This window comes from Cricetulus griseus (genome assembly GCF_003668045.3).
Source record: "Cricetulus griseus strain 17A/GY chromosome 1 unlocalized genomic scaffold, alternate assembly CriGri-PICRH-1.0 chr1_0, whole genome shotgun sequence".
Classification (NCBI taxonomy): Eukaryota; Metazoa; Chordata; class Mammalia; order Rodentia; family Cricetidae; genus Cricetulus; species Cricetulus griseus.
The window spans coordinates 174759420-174777494 of record NW_023276806.1 but is presented as its reverse complement, the minus strand read 5'-3'; the positions used below and the strand labels follow the sequence as shown (position 1 = coordinate 174777494).

Genomic DNA, 18075 nt, shown 5'->3' with positions numbered 1-18075 from the left:
TTGTATTCCACCATCTGGTAGTCTCTGAGGTACAGCAGGCTTGTAAAACATAAAATATTTTCTTTTAAAATTAGAGGACTGATCTTGCTTAATGGTTAACATGAAGAATTGGATATTTTCACACTTTCAGCCCTGACTCTGTAAATCTTTATGTATTTTATGTATAAGACTCACTGATTTAATAACATAAGTTTGTAGTTGACTCAGGGATAATAACTTGCTTACACAGAATGAAATATGCTTAAAAAGTCATAGCTTAATCTCATTTGCATGTCCATATTTAGACTTTTGAATGAAGGTGTTGTAGAAGTTTGTTCATGTGTGTCAATTCATATATTGGATTCTCAAAATCCAGAAATAGTTGTGATATTTTTATCACTTCTTTTTTTAACTTAAATTTTAGAGTAAAATGCAGCCAGTAAACCAGGGCCCTAAAGGAAAAAATGTTCTTGTCTACCAAATAGCTATGTATTTTTCTGTCATGTAAGTCATTTTACTAAACATTTCATAAAAATAAAAAGAAACCAAGCTTTGAAAATTGTTGAATTTATGATTTCAAGTATGGTCCTAACCCCCAGTAGCTTATTTTTTTCTCTTTCTGATTTAAAATTGTCATGTCTTTTGTTTAGAAAAATATGGATTGACTTTGGGTTATATACTTCTGTCTATTTATCTCCTATCCTTTTTCTGACCATATGCTGGATTTTTTTTATTTGAATTAGAAACAAGATTGTTTTACATGTCAATCCCAGTTCCGTTTCTCTCCCCTCCTTCCCTACTCCCGCCCCCCCCAACTAACACCCTAACTGTCACATACCCTTTCTGCTCCCCAGGGAGGGAAAGGCCTTCCATAGGGGATCATCAGAGTCTGCCATATCCTTTGGGATAGTGCCTAGGCCTAACCCTAAACCGGTATGTCTTGGCTCAGGGAGTATTCCTCTATGTGGAATGGGCTCCCAAAGTCTACATCTATGCTAGGGATAAGTACTGATCTACTACAGGAGGCCCCAGAGATTTCCAAGGTCTCCTCACTGACACCCATGTTCCTGGGGTCTGGATCAGTCCCATGCTGGTTTCCCAGCTATCAGTCTGGGGACCAAGAGCTCCCTGCTGTTCAGGTCAGCTGTTTCTGTGGGTTTCACCATATGCTGGATTTCTATGACATCTGCTTTTTATAAAGGACAGCTGACTCTTAGGACTTTTCTCACAATAACCTATTCTCAGATGGAATTAGCCAAGTTGGGACACTTTTTAAAAATTTAGGTACAGGGTAACTAGTTTCTAACTTTGCAGCCATCTTTAAGAAGTCCTACTAGTGAAAATATGGATAATTCATGGATGTCATCCAGGACAATACCTGATATGCACCAAGAATGCATTTACTCTTCTCCATGGGAGCCAATAAATGTAACTATAGAAACATCTCTAACTTTGAGTACAATGCTAACAATGAAAAATGAAACTCAATAATAATACTTCATTTATACAATGGTGGGGGAAGGAAATGATAAAAAGCCATTTTCAGAGGAATGGGAGAATGTCATAAACCACTTATATTTATCTCAGTCACTTTCTTTGAAGTAGCAATTATTCTCATTCCTTTAGAATCTCCTAATGATCTGCAACCGATAAAAGTATTTTGTTTTTCTTATTATTTCATTTCTTATACAAAATATAATATTCCAAATTTTGGAAGAAAAAAACCCTGCAAAAGTACTAAGGATCAACTTTTTAAAAGAGATTATTAATGTGAGTAATATGATAGAGAAGTTCACATTATGTGACAAAATGTTTTCAGTTATGGAAACGTAATTAAATAAGACATGTCCAATAAATTTAATGGCCTCGAGATGTGTTCTCCTATTTAAAATATGAAGAAGACATTATTTGGAAAGCAATTTACTACTGGTGACTTATAGCACAACTAGTACAGAGCACATGCATCCATGGTATCTGGGTGACAGAAATCAAAGATGCAGCTCCGTGCTCCAGCAGAATTGATCACAAAGCCTGTCACCCATTTTGTGGCTGTGACCATTCACAGAATCCATTAACTTCTAGATGATTTGACTCCCCCATTTGGAGGGAAGTTAAGTGGAATCCATTTCAGAAAAGACAAACTTAGCTGCCTAGCTTCATACTACTTTCCTATTGTTTATTCTGTGGTGTCCACAGCAACCAATGTGGCTGCCCACCTTTGCACTTCCACCAGCAGTGGAGAAGTGTTCCCCTTTCTCCACATCCTCTCCAGCATAAACTGTCATTGGTGTTTTTGATCTTTGACGTTATGACAGGTGAAAGATGGAATCTCAGAGTTGTTTTGATTTGCATTTCCCTGATGGCTGAGGATATTGAACATTTCCTTAAGTGCCTTTTGGCCATTTCAGATTCATCTGTTGAGAATTCTCTAAAAAGATCTGTACACCATTTTTAGTTGGATTATTTGGTGCTTTGGTGTCTAGTTTCTTGAGTTCTTTGTATAATTTTGGAGATCAGCCCTCAATCAGATATGGGGTTGGTCAAGATGTTTTCCCATTTTGTGGGCTGCGATTTTGTCTTGTTGACTGTGTCCTTTCTCAGTTTACGGAAGTCCCATTTATTAATTGTTCATCTCAGTGTCTGTGATACTGACGTTATGCTCAAGAAGTGGTCAATACATTAAGGGGTTCTTTTACTTTCTCCTCTAAGAAGTTCAATGTGCCTAGATTTATGTTGAGGTTTTATTCCATTTGAACTTTAAGTTTTGTTCATGGTGATAGATATGGATCTATCTGCATTCTTCTACATGTCAGCATCCAGTTATCCCAGCACTGCTTGTTGAAAATGCTTTCTTTTTTCCAATGTATTACTGTAGCTTCTTTGTCAAAAATCAGGTAGTCATAGGTGTGTGGATTAATATCAGGGTCTTTGATTCGATTCCATTGCTCTACCTGTCTGATTTTGTGCCAATACCAAGCTGTTTTCATTACTATAGCTCTATAGTAGAGCTTGAAGTCAGGGATGGTGATGCCTCCAGAAGTTCCTTTATTGTACAGGATTGTATTGGCTATCCTGGGTTTTGTTTTTTGTTGTTGTTGTTTTTCCATATGAAGTTGAGTATTATTCCTTCAAGGTCTGTGAAGAACTGTCCTAGGATTTTGATGGGGATTGCACTGAATCTATAGATTTCTTTTAGTAAGATTGTCATTTTTACTATGATGATCCTACATATCCGTGAGCATGGGAGATGTTTCCAATTTCTATTATCTTCTTTAATTTTTTCTTTAAGACTTAAAGTTCTTATCATACCAGGTCTTTCATATGTTTAGTTAGATTTACCCCAAGATATTTTATTTTATTTGTGGCAATTGTGAAGGGTGATGTTTCTCTGATTTCTTTCTCAGTTTACTGATTTTTTTTTAGTTAATCTTGTATTCTGCCACTTTGCTGAAAGTGTTTATAAGCTGTAGGAATTCCCTGGAAGAATTTTTCAGGTCACTTATGTAAACTATCATATCATCTGCAAATAGTGAAAGTCTGACTTCTTCCTTTCCAATTTGTATCCCCTTGATCTCTTTTTGTTACCTTATTGCTCTAGCTAGAACTTCAAGTATAATATTGAATAGACACACAAAAAAGTGGACAGCCTTTTCTTGTTTCTGACTTTAGAGGAATTACATTGAGTTTCTTTCCATTTAGTTTGATGTTGGCTGTTGGCTTACAGTGTATTGCCTTTATTATGTTTAGGTATGTTCCTGTTATCTCTGATCTCCCTAGGTCTCTGGAGCCTTGGTGGATAGAAATGGGATGAGCAAGAGCCTCAGGCAATTAGGGCTTAGAAGTCAGCTGGAGGATCTTGGCATTCACCTCTTCCGGTGGGGTCAGGGCCAAGGCTGTGGTGGTGGCAGATGCAGGGTGGCATAGTATAGAGTATGGGGAGGCAGCCCCCCAGGATTCTGGAGCTTTGGTGGGCAGGGATGGGGTGCCCCTGGTGATTAGGGCCTATAGGGTAGGGTCCTCCAGCTGGAGACCCGGGCACTCACTTCTCCTGGTGGGGGTTGGGTCAAGGCTCCAATGCAGGCAGATGCCAGTGCAGGGGTTTCATGTTTGTAGAATTTTTTATGTTATTATTAAATCACATTGAGTAATAATTTATAGTATACTTATGTAAAAAGTGAGTACATATTCTTATGTAATTTCTACAAATCATACTCTACTGTATGCAAAATATAATTTTATTTATATAATTATACACCATGGATTTATTGTGTGGAGAGCAATTATGAGATTTATTGATGAACTATCATGAAAAGCCCAAGCAAGCTCTTCTATTCCTAATGGCCTCATTATTCAGTTAACATTACTTATGAAACAGGTTGAAATTAGTTTTCCTCATTAAAACTTTGTTCTGACATGCTAAAAATACAAATATCAAAATATCAATATTTTTGTATCTTTTGTTAGACAAATTCTGTGTGGTTCCTGTTACCTTTAATAAGTTTAATTCTTCTCCCACACACACAGCATAAAAGAAATAATAATAATAAAAGGAATCTCTTCAGCTGGAAGCAATAAAAAGATAGCTGGAAATGCTGGCCAGAAAATTACCCAAACCAGGCAATATGTTGGATAATCTTTTCACAGCACCTTTTTCAAAATATTAATTTTCTGTTTTGAAAAATGATTTTTTTCTCAATTACTACATGCCAATTATGGTTTATCCTCTCTCTACTCTTCCCAATCCCTCCCTATACTCCCTTCCATCCAGATCCACTCCCTATATTTCTCTAATTAGAAAACAACAGGGATAATAATAAAATAAAACAAAAACTGACACATTGAAATTGGATGAAACAAATAAACACAAAGGGAAAAACCCAAGAAAGTGCACTAGAATCAAAGACACACACATTATCAATCCCATAAAAACCCCAAATTGAAAGGATGCCTTCATATAGAGACAGAAGACCTGATGCAGGCTTCTGCAGGCCCTATTGTGCTACTCAGTCTCTATTGAGTTCCTAAGAACTTTGAGCATGTTGGTTTAGAGGTCCTGCTTTCCTGGTTTCCTCTATCCTCTCTGACTCTTACGCTCTTTCTGCCTCCTTCTTCACAAGAGTTCCCTGAGCACTGAGGGAATGGATTTGATGGAGACATCCCATTTAGAGCTGTGTGTTCCAAGGACTCTCTGTATAATGTCTGCCTGTGGATCTCCGTATTTATTCTCTGATGGGGAATGTACTGTGTATGTTTATCTTATTGATTGTTAAATAATATACTGTTTGGCCAATGAGACAGCAAGTTAGGCAGGACTAGGAGTCAAAGAGGATTCTGGGAAATGTAGTAGAGAAGTTGTGATCCAGGCAGGAAGTGACATAGCAAGGAGACTCACATTTAAGCAAAGGAGAAACAGGAAGGGCCCCCTTTTTCCCCTCCGCTCCTGCTCCAGCGGCAAGATGTGATCCCAGCAAGGAGGGATGCTAATAAGGTGTCCGATAAGATAAGTCTTATAAAATATATAGGTTTATGAAAGTTAAGACTGAGTTAGCAGATGAGAAGTCCTAGTCATTGGCCAAGCAGCTTTGAACCTAATACAAGTTTCTGTGTATTCATTTGGGCCTAACTCGGGCGGTCGCTGGCGTAAAGTTCACACGTGGTGGTGGGGCTCAGGCGGCTTTTGGCGGAAAGATTTATCGTAACAATTCTCATCTGCTGTAGGAGAAAGCTTCTCTGATGATGGCTAAGAAAGTCACTGGTCTATGAGTACAGCAGAATATCATTGGGGGTCAGTTTACTGCTACTTTTTTATCAACAACTGCAGTATTTGGTTTTGCCCTAGGTACCTAAGCGATCTAGTCTCAGGTTCTTGGTCACTAAAGCACTATTTGCTTCCATCTCATGGAGGCCTTAAACCACATTAGTCACTGGTTGGTTACTCTCACAAGCTTTGTGTCGCTATTGCCCTAGCATATCTCTCAAGCAAGATACCATCGTAGATCAAAGGCTGAGTTGGTGTATATATTTCTCTTTTGGCAGCATGTAGAGTGCCTTCCTATACCAATGACACTGCACTGTAGAGATCAAAATTCTATGTAGTTACAAGTTCAGCTCCTCCATGTTCCATGAATTGTTTAGGCATTGTCTTTAACAATGGAGTCTTACCATCAGTTTGTAAAGAGCAACCTATAATCGTGGCAGCAGCCTGGGATCCCCTTGGCCAACAGATCAATTAAATGCAATCCAATCCTGGCACAGGAATCTTCATTTGGTGACAAGGGATGGCCAGTTGGACGTTATCTTCCCCTATTATCTGGTCACTTCATTTAGATAACCTTCATATTGTACATATTTTGGGATACCACTACTGGATCAGGTTTTCCTACTACCCCTAAAATGGCTCTTAATTTTAGCCATCTACCTCTTCATGATGAATGCATTTGCTTACATTTTGTTTGATCTACTTACTAAAGCTACACCCTAATAGAGGAATTTTGACTGAGTAAAGATATGAGAGTTTGGCTCAAAGTCCTACCATGACAACAGAAAACATTAAATGTGAAGCCACTCAAGATGGAAAAACAAAGAAATTGAGGCACTGCCAACTGTTTTTTAATCTCAGACAAAAAAAAAGCACAATAATAAGTGCAGAGGGCAAAATACAAGCATAAGTGCCCACTTCAGCATCCTGTAGAAAAGGAAGGAAAAATATAACTGGGGCAAAAAGTGGATATGAATGGACTTTAGGAGTCCACTCTACACAGAGGGACACTCTTTCAGCCTAGACACATTCAAGGAAGGCCTAGGCCCTGCTCCAAATGATATGACAGACTTTGAAGATCCTCCATGGAAGGCCTAACCTCTCTGGGGAGCAGAAAGGGGATGGCATAGGGGGTTAGTGGAGGGCAGGGGAGGAGGAGAGGGAACTGGTATTGACGTGTAAAACAAGCTTGTTTCTAATTTAAATTTAAAAAATAGAAAAAAAAAGTAATTGGGAAAAAAATTTCATACTCACTTATCCTGAAGCACACAGGATGAAGAGAAACAGAACAAGTCATGCTATGGCATTCTGGTTCTCACCTCCTATTTCTCCCATGTCAACCAACTATCATTCTGATGAATGAACTGATCTTCTGGTCTTGATTTATATTGATGCATTTATTCATAAGGCACATGTCCATCCCAGAAGTACTCTTGGGGGGGGCAGTTTGAGACAGGGTTTATCTTGTGTAGCTTTGAAGCCTATCCTAGCACCCTCTCTGGAGACCAGGCTGACCTCGACTGCCTCTGCCTCCCGAGTGCTGGAATTAAAGGCATGTGCCACCAACGCCTGGCTCAGAAGTAGTTTTTTTCAAGGATAGATTAAAAATGAGTCAATGATCAGTGTATGAAAGAAGGTTTGTAGCTACTAGCAATCAGTACCTTGCTATGAACACCGTAAATATTGTACATTTCCATCTCAAATCTTGGGTTTAGTTACAGAAACAGAACTGACACACATTCTTAAGAATATTGCAAATACTCATTCACTGCCTCCAAACAGTATCTTCTTTCTTTCCTTAGTCTGTTTGTTCAAATAATCAAAGGGATGAAGCAGCCATTCCCTACCAGGGACACTCCTGAGAAACACAGAGCTTTACCCATTAGGCACAAAGCTCCAATGACTAACATTTTCAATTTTCTCCCCAGTTAGTCCTTAAGTTTTACTTCTTTTTTGTTCACTCATTCTCCACCTTATCCTTGGCCCAAACATACTACCAAACATCTCTGTGAGCATAATTTTCGTCATTTACAATAGAAGGAATTTCAACTGTGTTCTTCCCCTAGCAGTCTTCTTGAGTTACACTTTGATGTTAAGTTTAAAAGTTTGCTTGAGACCCCATTGAGAATGGGCTTTACTGCTGTAAATTAAAAGGTTGGATATTTACAGAGTTCACAAGTGTGACACATACTTTAAACATGCATCATATGAGGGATGGGGTCATCCCTCTTAATTGATAAACCTTGTTGGTATTTAAGTTTTTTAACATTTTTATGTGAAGAGAGTGTTGTCAGATAAGTACTGTAGTTGAGTTGAAATATAATAAGAACTGCTTAATGATAAGCCAATCAGGAGATGGTAAACTTGGCAGTCTCTACTTAGCATAAGCATCCTGGTCCCAAAGACTGTGAATCACCAACAATTGATGGAACGCATGTTCTACAAACACTGACAAAGAAACCCAAATGATCATGATGACAAAATACTTATTCTGATAAAAAGCAACACTGCTTTAACACTGCAAGTTTTTGTGTGTTAGCTTGCTTTAAAATGCTAACGTGTGAGGACTGATGGTGTACATTTGACACAACACTGCAAGAAATAAAATGAAAACTTAAAAAAATGAGGGAGAAGGGATTGACATGTGAAGCAAGCTTGTTCCTAATTTGAACTAATACAAAAATTAGAAATTAAAAAAGAGGTCCTTTTGAGACTTAGGCTCTACTTATCAGCTCAAGTATCATTCATTGTCTCTTACTTGATCCCTCTTATTTGAAATCTCTAATCAATCAATAATATTTCTATATTATTTCTATATATGTATTTCTATATAAATATAATATGTAATATAATCTATATAATATATAATCTATATAATATATAATAATATTTATATATATATTCAATATACATAGACCATTTGTAAATGTATATATATCTATATATATAGAGAGAGAGGTAGAGAGAGAGAGGGAGAGAGTTTTACAACTGTGCTAATTATAATAGAATATACACCCCATTAGCTCTAAAATATTTACCTTTTCTCATATAACAAGAAATCTGTGCTATGTAGTTGACCATAACACTTTCAGCTGCCTAATAAAGCCATTAGAGATCCAGCTGTTCCTAACTTCTACTCTAACATTTACCATCTGAGCTTCTGGCTTGTGTTTGCCACTTGCTGTTCTGAGCAGACCTGTTGTATTTCAGAAATGTCAAGTTCAAGGAATAAGTAACTTTCTCATTTTGTATGATCTCAATCGTCAGAACTAACTGCTAAAAGCTCCAAGGAGAGCTAGGAGCGAGGATCTGGATGGAATGGCTCTTTTAGATTATGGGATCCATGTCCTGTGGCTGAGCATAATTAGATCCAAAATTAAACCAAAATAATCTTCCTGAGAATTAATAAGAAAAAGAAAATTGGATAGGTAAACTATCTTAGTTTGCCACAATACAGACACTGAAAAAAACAAAATTGTTTTCACTAAAAGATACTCTGGTAAATTGTGAAGGATAATCAAGGATGGAGAAAGCATGGAACAAGAAAACTACTTCCCAAACAAATAGGATCCTCTGCAATACTGTAATTTGTATCAAATCATTTAATTAGTGAAGGAAATTTTACACTTATTCTTAAAAGCTTCTTCAAGTTCTTCCTTGGAGGGAAAATACAACTAGACATTAAAATGAGTTGATAAACATTTAGTAATTATTTTCTAAGGGATATAAATTTTCAAGATGGTAAATGCTACATACTTGTGGTGGAAGAAATGGTAATATTTTTAAGGGTGCAAAATGATACTAAAGTATAAAATGTAATCTTATATTAGGAGAATGATCCTGGCTTACACTTATGAGCAAACTACAGCTGGTATTCTATAGCTGGCATTTTCTTGGGTTGCCAAGAGCATTTTACCACTTGTCATGTCCCACATGAGGCAGGAGGATGGAGAGAAGAAAGAGTCTTCAGTTGAGGAAAGACCTATAGACTGAGTCAGACTTAAAGCTAAGGACAAGCAATAAGCTTGCTCATTGGCTATGATACATTATCAAAGGTGTCATGACCCAGCGTGTCTCAGCTCCAAGCCATGACAGCCATGAGGTTCTGCCTGAGTGGGGGAGCATGGGCTTGGAACCTCCTAGCAACCCATCGGCAATAAAGACCAAGCACAGGCATCTTGTCATCTTTCAAGAGCTCTCAGTTCCATGTTGTAAAACTAGAGTCTTTTCTTTATTTACCATCTTTTTTTGGCTGTTTCTTAACAGTCCTTCCATGGCCACAAGGAGATCACTTCTTCTCTTCTCCTCTCTCTGCTCGATGGCACCTAACTCTCCATCCTCACATGTAACTTACCCACCTAGCACCTCCACCCAGGTGCAGGCCTATTCAGACGCTTAGGCCCATAGAGATACAAACTAGGAAGCATTCCATACTGAAGCTATGCTAAATGATAGCAGACTTGCTCAAATTAGCAATACAATAGTGCGCCGGAGCTCCAAGTTGCTCCTGTTTGGTGAAACCAGAGGCTGGATCTGAAAACATTCCATAAAGGAACTATTTTGGTCCCCCACACAAAGGTAATACGTGTTCTGCTGATGGGGGCTAGAGGGCATTAGGCAGTAAAAGAGCATTCCACAATGCCTAAATTACTACTTCCTGGGCTGGCAATGAGTTTAAGACACATGAACGCAGCATATTTGAAGATCGTCTTGGTTAGTTTAGAGAAAGGGAACCTCAGTTGAAGAATGGCCTTTATCAGAGTGACTGTGAGTGTGTTTATAAGGCATTTTCTTTATTAGTAATTGACAACTGAGGACCCAGTCTAGTGTGAGCATTGACTCCCCAGTTAGATGGGCCTGGGCTGCACAAGAAACTTTGCTAAGCAAAGTGGAAAAGGAATGCAGGAATCACTGTTCTTCCATGGTCTTTCCTTCAGTCCCCACTTTGAGAATCCTTGCATGGCTCCCCTGTGACAGAGAGTGTAGGCTGGAAGTGTGAGTGTCACCTTTCCTCCCCAGGTTGCTTCTGGTCATGTTTACCTCATAACAGAAATCGAACCAGGATAAAGATGTCAATAGTAGGTCTTTGTTGGTTTCTTATTTGATGGCTCTGCTTTGGCTGAGAAAAATGATTTTGAATTTAGAAAATTTTATGTTTAGTCATTCTGAATGAAATATTTGTGTGTTCCCAATAAACAATTCTTCCTTGATTTTCCATTATCACATTGGCTAGAAAAATAGATTAAGAGGTCACAGCCTTAAGTGCATAAGAAACATTATTTGGGAGCATTAGTTTTAATAGTTGAATGAATTAAAATGATTTTCTTGTTTTAAAAGTTTTTTTTTTCATAATTTATTGAACCTGTCCCGCGCGCTGTATGTTCTCGCCGGCAAGAAATACACGCAGGACACTCGGATCCTTCTGCAGACAAGCTTTAATGCATCTTGAGAGTTGGAGAGAGCATAAGCTTACCAGAGCAGAGACTCTGAACCAAGAATCCCATTTCCTTAATAAAGGCTGGCAAGCAGCCGCCTGGGACGTGTTACCCTATGAATGGCTTCAGCTCCTCAGGCCAAATGAGCCACGGGATAGGCAGAGATCAAAGGAATGGAGATTACCCAGCGCCTGTGAAGTAATTTACATCTTGGTGTCTTCAGGCACCATTATTGTAATGGAGAATGCAGGAACCGGCTCCCTACAAATCCCCCTTTTTTTATTAATTAATGATAAGGCTTTACATTTTTACAAGCAAATAGGTCACCCATATGTTGAGGGATAGAGGCAGAGGTTGTACCTTCCCAAAATCAAACATTAAGACTGTGTAGGGAGTCGCGACTAGGCTGTTAGCTTGACCCGAAGCACTCTCGACCTGTCCTCTGCCGTTTTTCTGGGAAAGGGAGGCTCGGGCAGGTAACCCTTATGCAGGTCAACGTACCTCTCAGAGAAGCCTGCATATTAGGCAACTCTGTGCGATGCCTTTGCTCAGCATCCCTCATTGGGCTGCCCAAACCAGACACTCTACCCTGTGCAATGAGCCTAGGCTCCGGGTGTGCAAGAGCTGTCTGGCCGGCGGCCTATTGCTTAAGCATAGTTAGCCAAAATATCAGTGGAAGCGCTTGGGCGATCTCTCTTGGTTTGAGCCCTCGAGCTTACATACCAGCCAGAAGTAACACCAATCCGCAAATGGCTGCATCAAACAATCCCACCCCCACCCCTTTCTCTCCGTCAAGGACAGGAGTTAATCTGGATCTCTCAACTCCCGGGGAGAGGGTGGAGTTTCGACTTTTGAAGGTCCGAAGGGGCTCTTCGGGTTGAGTCTTTCTGGGATCCACAGAGGATTTTCTTCATCCTGTGGGAAAACACAATATCGCTTCCCTGGATCTTATGAGAATAGGATCCGGGCCTCTCCAAAGATCAGTTAAGATATCTTTCCATTTTACCATTTCCTTTGGCCTTTTAGGTTTTGAGGTTTGGCGCTTGGCCCGAGCATCAATGTTTATGAGGCTTTAAAGCCCCAGGCATTCCAGGCCTTTAAGAAGTGTTGAATAGCAGGCATGGCCTTTTCCCCTATCAAAGACTGGGAAAGCCATCTGTAATTTCCTCCGCTCCTCTGATGGTAAAAAGGAGTCGGTACCAAATAATGGATGTGTTGATGGAAGTACACCCGCTGGCACTTTTGGCAGCCGATATCTATCGGGGTGGTATCGTGCTGCCTCCTCCTCTAGCTCTGTTTTCTTGCTAGAGTCTAAAATCTCAGAGTCTGAGCTGCTCAGCTCCAAGGCCTCTAGTTTCGTTGTAGGGCAGAGGCTAGGTTTTGAGTCTTTATTTCTCTTAAATTTACCGGGGCGTGACCGGTTATTCCCTATTTTTTCTCCCTCCTTTTTTGTTTCTTTTTCACCTAGCTGAGCTGTTTCCTCTAAAACTTTATCTCTTGAGTTTTTAGAGTCATCAGAGCTATCAAGATTTAAAGCTTTAAACTTATTTATAGAATCATCTAACAAATTATTCACTCCCTTGTCATTAGACATCCCAGAGGTCCTTTTTCCTTATATTTTATTGTTGGGCGCGCCCCATCTCTCACTACATTCGGTTTCTGATATGTAATTCTGGACTTCTTTAAGATTGTTACAACAGTGAGAAAGGTCAAAATAGCTCCTAGTAAAAGCACAGAAGCCTCTATATTAACCTCCCAAAATAGCAACATTCCCAAGCCAATGTCCAGAAAAAACATACCTCTCCGAATTTACCACCCTGCAGTTCTGAATCCGCCCCGTTAGAGGGGTCTCCGCAGTGCCGGAGATGTTAACAAATTCCCGGGTTTCAGCACCATATGTCCCGCGCGCTCTGTATTTTCTCGCCGGCAAGAAATACACGCAGGACACTCGGATCCTTCTGCAGACAAGCTTTAATGCATCTTGAGAGTTGGAGAGAGCATAAGCTTACCAGAGCAGAGACTCTGAACCAAGAATCCCATTTCCTTAATAAAGGCTGGCAAGCAGCCGCCTGGGACGTGTTACCCTATGAATGGCTTCAGCTCCTCAGGCCAAATGAGCCACGGGATAGGCAGAGATCAAAGGAATGGAGATTACCCAGCGCCTGTGAAGTAATTTACATCTTGGTGTCTTCAGGCACCATTATTGTAATGGAGAATGCAGGAACCGGCTCCCTACATGAACCTTTATTTTATGTGCACTGGTGTGAAGGTATTAGCTCCCCTTGAACTATCCTTACAGACAATTGTGAGCTGCCATGTGGGTGCTAGGAATTGAACCCAGGTCCTCTGGAAGAGGAGTCAGTGCTCTTAACCACTGAGTCATCTCTCCAGCACCTAAAATGATTTTCTATTCATGTTACTGTGAGTATTCCCACAAAGAAGGAGGCAACTAAAGTGACACACTTTGAAAACTTGAGAAATTTTGCAATGAATGTAAATAAACACATTGTTGGGAACGTAGTTGTGTTGCGTATCTGCACATCCATATCACGCTGTTTCATGTGACAAATCTAGTGTACAGACTCATGAAATCTGAGTCCAAAGCATTGGAGAAGGTATGTTTGGGGGCCACTATAGTTCCTTATTACCTTTAACTATATTGTCAACTATATATGTATCTATACATATATTATATGATGTGTAAATACAAATATTAGATATATAAATATATATGAGGATTTATTATACTGGCTTCCTGTGGTAGAGCTAGTTCAACCATGGCTGTCTCCTAACAGATAATCCCAAAAGCCTGCAGTTGTTCAGCCCATGGGGCTGGCTGTGTCAGCTAGTCTTCTTCATACCTGGTAATCACAAAAAAAGCAGCCTCTAATAACCGTGAAGCCAGCAAAAGCTTCCTTCTTCCAGGTCCTTTATCAGTGTTGCCACCAGAAGGTATAGCCCATTTAATGTGGACTTCCAACCTCAAAAGAACTGGATTCAGGGCAGGTCCTTCCAAGTCAATTGGTCTAACTCAGAAAATCACCCTCAAAGGTGTATCCAGTCACTTAGGTTTTAGTCACTGCTGGATGTAGTCAAGTTGCCAACCAAGAACAGCAGTCACACTTCACTTACCTTAATATTATTGCTTGAAAAAATGAGAGTTTATTATAACTGAAAGCTTCTGTCCTACTCACACCTTACAAATAAACACATGGAGACTTGATATACTCAGCCAGTAGCTCAGGGTTGTTACCAACTAGCTCTTACAATTAACCCATAATTCTTATCTATGTGCAGCCACTTGGCTTGGTTTCTTCTGCTTCTGGCTGGTGATTCCTGACTCTGTCTTCTTTCTCTCTGTATTCAGTTTGGCTTTCCTGCCTTGCTATATTCTGACCTGTCATAGGCCAAAGCAGCTTTATTCATCAACCAATGAAAGCAACACATATTTGTAGCACACAGAAGGACATGCCACATCATTTCCCCTTTTCTGTCCAATTAGAAAGGCAGGTTTTAACTTTAACATTGTAAATTCCAATATAACAAAACAGGTACCAAGCAAGAATTATAGTTATAATAATTATTCTATTTGTCTCTGTCAAAATTAAAGAAAATAAATTATCATATATTCTATCTTTGTGAATCTAAAATTTTATATCTAATTTATCTTTTATCATAACTAAGGAAAACTATAATTATAACTATCTGGTCTTCAACTCTATCAAAGATCCCAGAAGAATATTATAATACCGAAGTAAACAGGAAGTGCATTGCAAACAACTTCCAAAATCCAGAAATGATGGAGACTCTGGTTGACTGGACAGTTACCCAAAGCTTGTCTGTAATGTTGGGCCATTCATCCTCAGCTTATAGTCCTAGAGTGTCTGGAAGACTTCTAAGTGAAGTAGGCAATTTGAAACTGTCCTCCTGTATTGGCAGTTTGTCAGTCATTTTTCTCCGTGTACTGCAGGATGTCTGCCACACTCTTCCATGAAGCAGGAACCCTGAAGGACGTCCCATCTGGTTTTGACAAGTTCAGCACTCACTTTTCTGTGGGTCCTGCGTGTCCAGCTTATATAGCATACACTCAAGCTGTCCAGTCAAGAGCAGCTTCTTGCCCAAATGGCTAGCCTTGATATGTTGAAAGCAAATTCCATGAGGAGCTTTTTTGATGGCCATCATCCTCTTGAAGTAATTGGTACTGCCAGGAACAAATGTGTCTCACTGTGTAGAAAAGTCTGTTTTAAAACATTTTAAATGCCATATTCTGTAGGTCTGTGAAATGTTTGAAGATTACTTATCCATCTGAAATATCTAAGAAATGTAAATAACATGACTATAAGTTTGACTATTATAGATAACTATTAATTTGTATTTCTTAATGTGCCCTGTATTTCTAAATGAACTGTATAAACATAATACCTTCAACAAGAGTAGAGATATACACAGAGTATATGAAATTGATCTTAAATTTGTATCAATAAACCAAATCTATACCAGTGTATTCATTTCTGTCATATCCCCTTTTTGTCTTTAGAAAGAGATTGACTATGAATATTAATTATTTTTAAACAACCCCCTTTAAGTGAAAACAAACATTTATAAACAATATTTTTGGGAATTTGGGTGTAGTTTTCTATACTACTCCCTGCTGATTGGGAGCACTAATAATCTTATAGGAATCCTGACACATTTTAGAAATATGGTTAAATCTTGGTGGTAGTAATCTGTGCAGCTGCATTGTCTCAACCAGTTGCCTTGAAGCTGTTTTGATTGTTGGATCACCTGTGCCATCACTCCTATTGGAGACTGTTGGATCTTATTTGATCAAACCACATTAACCTGGAAGGAATCCACAGCTTCTCATCTTCTGCGGAAACAAAAGCAGAACCTCTTTTCCAAAGTAACACATCGTTAGGCCCAAATTTCAAAATCAAGATACCTTTAAAATGTATATGTTCATTTAGCTAAGCAGCCCCCCCAAATCAAATGTCTCTCTGCAGTTAGCTTATTAACAGTAAAAAAATTCAAAGAAAACACAATAATATACATAATACAGACTATTTATTTTCCATCTTTGCATGGCCCTTTAAAGACCTCAGCTTATTATCCTTAAATTATTTTAATTTTTATATGACTCTGTCTGTCCTCTACTCTCTCACTCTTAAGCACATGCATACTTACCAAACACACTGTGACCTGTTTAGAGGCCCTTTTTTTTTTAAATCTGAATTTGTCCTTATTGTGTATCTGTAATCATTTTTGACTAATGCTTTAAATTGTTAAATGGACATGGCTAGGACCAAGGTGGCAGCTTTGGTACTGATTCTACTTTGCTTGGCTTCCCAACATAGTGGCAGGGTACCAGAGTCGTGCTTACCCTCCCACAACTCTGTAGTTCATGCTGCCATCAGGTAGCATGCAGTCGGCCCACAAAACTCTTTTGTATCTATGACTAAAAACTAAATCAAGCCATACAGCATGTGGTTTATTAGCCTCTCTGTAAGGAGGCCTGTGTGAGACTGTGGAAGCCAGCCATGCTGCTTAGCTCATGGCAGCTGGTGGCCAGCTCCAGCTTGCAGGCAGCTGTTGGGAGATGCATCTCTGCACATCTGCTGGCATGTGACTGTGAGACCAGGAAGCCCAGTGTGACTCTGTTTCTGAGTGTTTAGAACCTTTTGGGTTTTTTTTAAGCTTTTTCGGGCTTTATGTGGATATGTATGCCCTGTGTTGGGTACCAGGTGTAACTGGACGTTTCTGTCCCACCAGCAACTTCCAAATAAACACTATGAGACTTAACATCATTAATATGTGTTTGGCTGGTAGTTCAGTCTCATTACCAACTAGCTCTTACATTTAAAATTAACCCACAATTCTTATCTATGTTTAGCCACGTAGCTTGGTTCTTTTTTCTCAGTACAGCATTCTCATCTTGCTTTCTCTGCTTCCAGCTGGTGACTCCTGACTTTGCCTTTTTTCTCTCTATATTCAGTTTGGCTTTCCCACCTAGCTATATTCTGCCCTGACATAGGCCAAAGCAGCTTTATTTATCAACCAATAAAAGCAACGCAGTTTTGCAGCATATAGAAGGACATCCCAAATAAGTTTATGGTATTCTTGTTTACATTTACATTTGTAGCCATTTAACTTTTTAAATATTTATTTATTGTGCGTGCGTGTATGTGTGTGTGTGTGTGTGTGTGTGTGTGTGTGTGTCTACATGAGTGTGTGTGAGCCATGTGTGGGCCACATGTCAATGCTGAGAAGCAAACCTGAGGCCTTTGTGTAAGCAGTAACTTCACTCAGCTCTGACTATCTTGAGAGCCCCCAGTACTTTGTATCTAATTTATTCTTTCCAGTTTGGAACTAGAAAGAATCTTAAGTTGAATATTCATAATTTAATAAATTTATCATTAATTTAAACTTAATATTAAATAGAACTGCATCATTGGCTTTTTAATCTCATATCCCTGTATGGCAAACATATTTAATTTATTTGTTGTCAAAAGAAGAAAAGCCACTGAAACTTTATTTCTAGCTAAAATTTCTGCATATATATCACATAACAGAGACATCACTTAGGTTTGTTTCATGGAGGGAAGAAAATCATCAATATTTATGTAGCCATTTTTCTTTTAACTTTTTATATCACTTTATTTCCATAGTAACCTTAAATAACTGAAAAAACATCTTTTCAAGATCAGAAGATGTTATGCTGAGTAAATAAGCCAATAACAAAGGGTAAATGTTATATGATTCTTCTCACATGTGATGTCTGGAGACATCAAGTTCATAGAAATAGTATTAGAATGGTGATTACTAGTGCTTGGGGGAGGAGGCAATGGAAATGGGGAAATTTTAACCCTATAATGAGAAACATTATGGATAGTCAAATGATAGTTC

At 39.0% G+C, this 18075-nt stretch overlaps 1 protein-coding gene across 1 annotated transcript in view; it reads left to right on the top strand.

Moving 5' to 3' along the window:
- The window catches only part of Magi2 (membrane associated guanylate kinase, WW and PDZ domain containing 2), a 1367305-nt gene that overhangs the window by 401990 nt on the left and 947240 nt on the right, over positions 1–18075 (top strand).